The 5,348-nt window shown below is 47.9% G+C and overlaps 1 pseudogene; it reads left to right on the forward strand.

Annotated features, from left to right (window-relative positions):
- The first annotated feature begins 4,194 nt into the window (after positions 1-4,194).
- Positions 4,195-4,680, forward strand: LOC114922801 (annotated as a pseudogene).
- Positions 4,681-5,348: the final 668 nt, after the last annotated feature.

Here is a 5,348-nt window from a genome sequence, read left to right on the forward strand (position 1 = left end):
TTTCAAGCAGGATGACGGTTTTTTCTAATTCTTTGTTTGCTTGCGAGAGTTTTTCATTCATTTCATCTACTCTTCTTTCCTCCTTATTCATTCTGTCCTCTATTTCTAATAATTTCTGTTCATTTTTCAATATCTGTTGTTGGAAACATTCAAATTTTCCGTCCATTGCTCCTATCTTCTCTTTAAGTTCTCCAGTATCATTTTTTATTTCACCTATTTCTTTTTTTAAATCCTCATGATTTCTCAGTATAACCTCTTGCATGGATTGTAGCATTGCTTGTAAGTGTTTAAGTGAGCCTGCTCTCTCCCGTGGCATCATCTCTTCTATGGATCTTTGCCCTGTTGGGCTTAATTCTGCTGATGAGGCTTGGGTTATCTGTCTTCTTCCAGTCCCAACTCTTGTTAGATTTGGGGTGCTTGTCATCTTTCTAAATGACGTCAAACAATCCTCTAACTTGTACACGATCTTTGTTTTTCCCTCCACCACACCTGGAGAATTTATTATTCTTCCAAGGTTATAATCACTAGTGCCTTATATCTTAACAATGATATATTTTGTTGCTAACACAATATGAAACCTATTACACTTACACTTCTAATACACAATAATCAATATTAATCAATTGCACGTGTTTATATTCCACTACAGTCCTAATTTATCTATATAATAACATGTAACAATAATATAGGTGTTGTGTCCTGAGCTTGCAAGAGCTGACAGCAGGCTCAGAATTGTTGCAAATGGTCCCGGGCAATCCCAAAAGCTGCCTAGGACCAGACAGAGTGGCGCCAGCCTTGAGCGCATGCGCAAGCCATGAAAAGGGTAAATTCTTATTGGTTCACACTGTCCGGGTTTCAGGCACTATAAAAGGCCTGCGTGCCTTTTGCTGCTTGCTTGGTTGTAGGAGTGTGTAATAAAGAGTTTGTTGCTTTCACCATGTGTCTGTGTCAATTGCTAGCGAACCGAAAACACAACACTGGCGATGAAGGTGGGATACCTGCAAGCAAGAAAAAAAAGTAAAGGACTCACCAAGGAAGTCCTGGCAATCGGGAAGATGGCGTTCTGCATTTGCAACTTAGCCTGCCAGTACAGCGTCACTGGAGGTGAGCTCGGCGAAAGGACCCTTTCCCAAACATCAGCTTGCAGGGTGGCAATTAGTGAAGGTCGTAAAGTTTACAATGTCAAAGATCAGCCGCTTGACTGATTTTGATGTCTCCCACCCAGAGAGATGGAATTCCTATGTAGCACAGGTGGAGAATTACTTTAGAGTAAATCAGATAAGAGAAGACGGCCTGAAGGCAGCAACTCTTCTGTGTGCCTGTGGACAGGAAGCTTTTGACATCGCGGAAAATCTGGTGGCCCCTGCACTTCTGGAGTCAGTAACATATGCTGACTTGAAGATGTTGAAGGAACTCTTTCAGCCGAAATTATCTGTCATCGCTTGGAGGCACGCGTTCGAGCAGAGAGACCAGAGGCCGGGTGAATCTGCTGCGGACTTTATTGCTGCCTTAAGACAAGCGGCCAGGCCTTGTGAGTTCAAGGATCTAGAAGAAAGGCTGTGCGATCGCTTCGTGTGTGGCTTAAGAAGCAGAGACCTCCAACAAAAGATCTTTGCAAAAGAAGAGGTCTTGTTCCAAGACGTGTTAAGAGAGGTGGCAGCTGAAGAAGCAGCAAGCGGTGCTGTGAAGGCTTTGCGGCTCACCAGAAATTCTCCAGCCACAGCTACCGTCCATCAAGAGGATGCTTGAGAAGAATCGGAAGCGGATCCTGAAGAGGAGGTGGACAGACTTCACCAGCCAGCTGAGAGGGGGCCGAAGGGGCATCCGGACAAGGCCCCAGCATCTCTTCAGTGCTTCGGGTGCGGAGGACGCCACAAGTGAGCTGACTGCTGGTTTTGCTCCGCCATTTGCAGGGTGTGTGGCAGGCAAGGCCACATTGCCTCCATCTGTTTGGGACGCCAGAAGGTCCAACCTCTGGAAGAATTGCTTCAGAAAGGTACCAGGGTCCCCAGCCAACACAGGGTGGGTTTCTGCGCATCGCGTAGGAGTATTCTGAGGACAGGGACACACAAGCCCCTTAAGAAAAAACTTCGCATTGACGTGAAGTTGCAAGGGGTTCCCTTATTGATGGAGCTGGACACAGGGTCTGCTCTATCAATCATTTCACTGGACACATTCAAAAGGATTTGCAGCAGTAGTGGCCTTCGAGTTAAACTCAGGCCATCAAATCTAATACTCACTGATTTTCAAAATTCCAAAGTCAGTGTAAAAGGAGAGGCCATGCTCAAAGTTCAGCGTAAAGATTTTGAGGGTTTCCTAGATGTGGTGGTTGTTGGGGGTGAACGCACGAGTCTTATTGGACTCGATTGGTTTGAGGCCCTGGGAATCCAAGCGACTGGGCTGCACAACTTGCAAATGTTGGGCCTTGCAGAAGTCTGCAAGGAGTTTGCTGATGTGTTTAGTTCAGAGCTAGGATCCTACAAGGGGCCTCCCATTGCATTACGTTTAGACCCAACTATCACGGCCATCAGGGTCAAGCCTAAAAGGGTGCCTTTTGCCCTCAAAAGCAAGATAGATGCTGAGCTGGACAAATTGCTCCAGCAGGGCATTTTAGAACTTGTGGATTCTAGTCCATGGGAAACCCCCATAGTGACACCTCTAAAGGCTAATGGGGAAGTCCATATATGTGCAGACTATAAGTGCACACTGAATAAAGCGTTGCAACAGCACACATACCCAGTGCCAATTGTAAACCACATTCTGGCTTCCCTCAAGGGGGGGGTGCATTTTTGCGAAACTTGACCTGGCACAGGCCTATCAACAGCTACCTGTTGATGAGGCATCTGCAGAGGCCCAGACAATTGTAACACACGGGGGGGGGGGGGCTTTAAGGTCAAAAGACTGCAATTTGGGATAAATGTAGCCCCTAGCATATTCCAAAGTATCATGGAACGCACACTTGGTGGTATTCCTGGGGTCTGTCCCTACTTTGATGATGTCCTCATTGCCTGGGAGTCATTTCTAAACTTAGTTGAAAGATTAAGGGCTGTCTTGCTTCGTTTTCGCCAAGTGGGCCTAAAACTGAAGCCAGATAAATGCAAAATTGGAGTCACTTCCACTGAATTCTTGGGTTTCAGAATTGATGCTCAAGGCATCCATCTTGCTGAATCTAAGCTCCAAGCTATTCCGCAGGCCCCAAGTCCCAAGTCCAAAAGCGAGCTGCAACCTTTCTTGGGACTCTTACATTTTGATCATGCCTTCCTTCCCCACAAGGCTGCAGTGGCTGAGCCATTACACCGGCTCTTGGACAAGCAGGCTCCATGGCAGTGGACTAAAATCCACGAAAGAAGTTTCAATGAGGTTAAGGCCTTGCTCTCTTCAAATGCTGTGTTAGCGTATTTCAATGAGCAATTGCCTGTATGCATCACATGTGATGCATCTCCTTATGGGGTGGGAGCAGTACCTAGCCATTTGAAGGCTGATGGGACACAAGTCCCTGTGGCCTACTATTCAAGGACTGTGTCATCTGCAGAGTGGAATTACACTCAGATTGACAGAGAAGCCTTGGCCATAGTGGCTGGCATAAAGAAATTCCATGATTTCTTATATGGCCACCACTTCACGGTCTACACAGACCATAAGCCTCTGCTGGGTTTGTTTACCACTAACAAACAGACACCACATATTATTTCCCCACGTATGCTGAGATGGTCTATTTTCCTGTCAGCATATGACTACACTCTAATTCACAAACCTGGAAAAGAAATGGGCCATGCTGATGGCCTCAGTAGACTACCTCTTAAACAGATAGAGGCAGATCCTGCTCCTGCCATTAATATTCTTTCCATTCAGGAGTTACCTGAATCTCCCCTCAATGCCAGGGACGTGGCTGCAAAAACTGCCACTGATCACACGCTCACACGCGTGCTGACCTGGGTGTTGTCAGGATGGCCTGACACGTGCCCAGATATTCAGTTTCAAAGTTTCTGGCAAAGGAAGCATGAACTCTCTGCTTTCAAGGGGTGCCTGTTATGGTGTAGTAGGGTAGTAATCCCAGCCTCATTGAGGTCTAGAATCTTGCTCTCCCTGCATGAGGGACATCCTGGCATAGTAAGGATGAAGGCGCTTGCACGCAGCCATCTTTGGTGGCCTGGGCTTGATAAAGCCATTGAGGCTCAGGTGCATGGGTGCCAATTGTGCCAACAGTCACGGCCTGAAATGCCTCAGGCCCCAATACATAGGTGGGAGGAAACTCAAACCCCATGGTCACAGGTGCATATAGATTATGCTGGGCCCTTTCAGGGGCAATTCTTCCTTCTCATCATTGACAGCCATTTCAAGTGGCTAGAGGTTGTTCCTGTTTCATCCACTACTACTGCCAGGACCATCCAGGTGTTGAGAGGAATTTTTGCCTCGCACGGGCTTCCAGATGTCCTGGTTTCTGATAATGGTCCTCAATTTACCTCTTTTGAGTTCTAGGCTTTTCTTCAGGCCAACATGATCTGGCATACAACTTCTGCTCCCTTCCACCCATCCTCCAATGGACAGGTAGAGAGAATGGTGTGCACTACCAAAGATGCTATCAAGAAACTGACTTACAGTAACTGGCATCACAGGTTAGCAGATTTCCTTCTTGCACACCGCACCACACCTTGCACAACCACAGGGAAGAGCCCTGCAGAACTCCACTGGGGTCACCGCCTCATCACCAAACTGGACAGGTTGCACCCAGACCGGGTGGCTTCGCAGGTGTCACAACCGCGGGCACTTAGGAGACTTCAGGTGGGCAATCTGGAACTATGGGCCTGGACATCTCTGGGTCACAGCAGTGGTCTGCAAGGTCTTTGGGCCACTGTGATACGAAGTTGCCTTGGATGATGGCCGTGTTCTTCGCAGACACATAGACCAACTGTGTTGGAGACTGGACAGCCACGTTTCTGCTCCTGGCTCTGCTCTGGGGGGGGGGAGGACCATAATATGGGTTCTGGGTCACAGGTCCCTAGGCCTAACAGGGCCTCACAAGCTGATGAGGTCGGTTGGGGGTCATCCCAAGCTTCCACAAGTGCTCCAAACAGGAATTCCCAGGATAAGGGGTCATCCTGCACATCCGTTATTGCTCCAGACAGGGAGTCACACCGGGGGGTATCCACATTATTCAAACATGTCAGATAGTGCTCCAGACAGGGAGACAGATTGGGGATATCCACATAAATCAAACACAGCCAGAGAAAGGGAATTCCATCAGGGGCACTCTCATAATTCAGCAATTGCTCCGAAAAGGAAGTCAGTAGCAAGGGGGTTTGCCATGGAGGCGGCTCCTGACTCTGGCACCTCTGGCATGTGCTTGG

The sequence above is a fragment of the Protobothrops mucrosquamatus genome, unplaced genomic scaffold (genome assembly GCF_001527695.2).
Source record: "Protobothrops mucrosquamatus isolate PMUCROS unplaced genomic scaffold, P.Mucros_1.0 scaffold940, whole genome shotgun sequence".
Taxonomy (NCBI): domain Eukaryota; kingdom Metazoa; phylum Chordata; class Lepidosauria; order Squamata; family Viperidae; genus Protobothrops; species Protobothrops mucrosquamatus.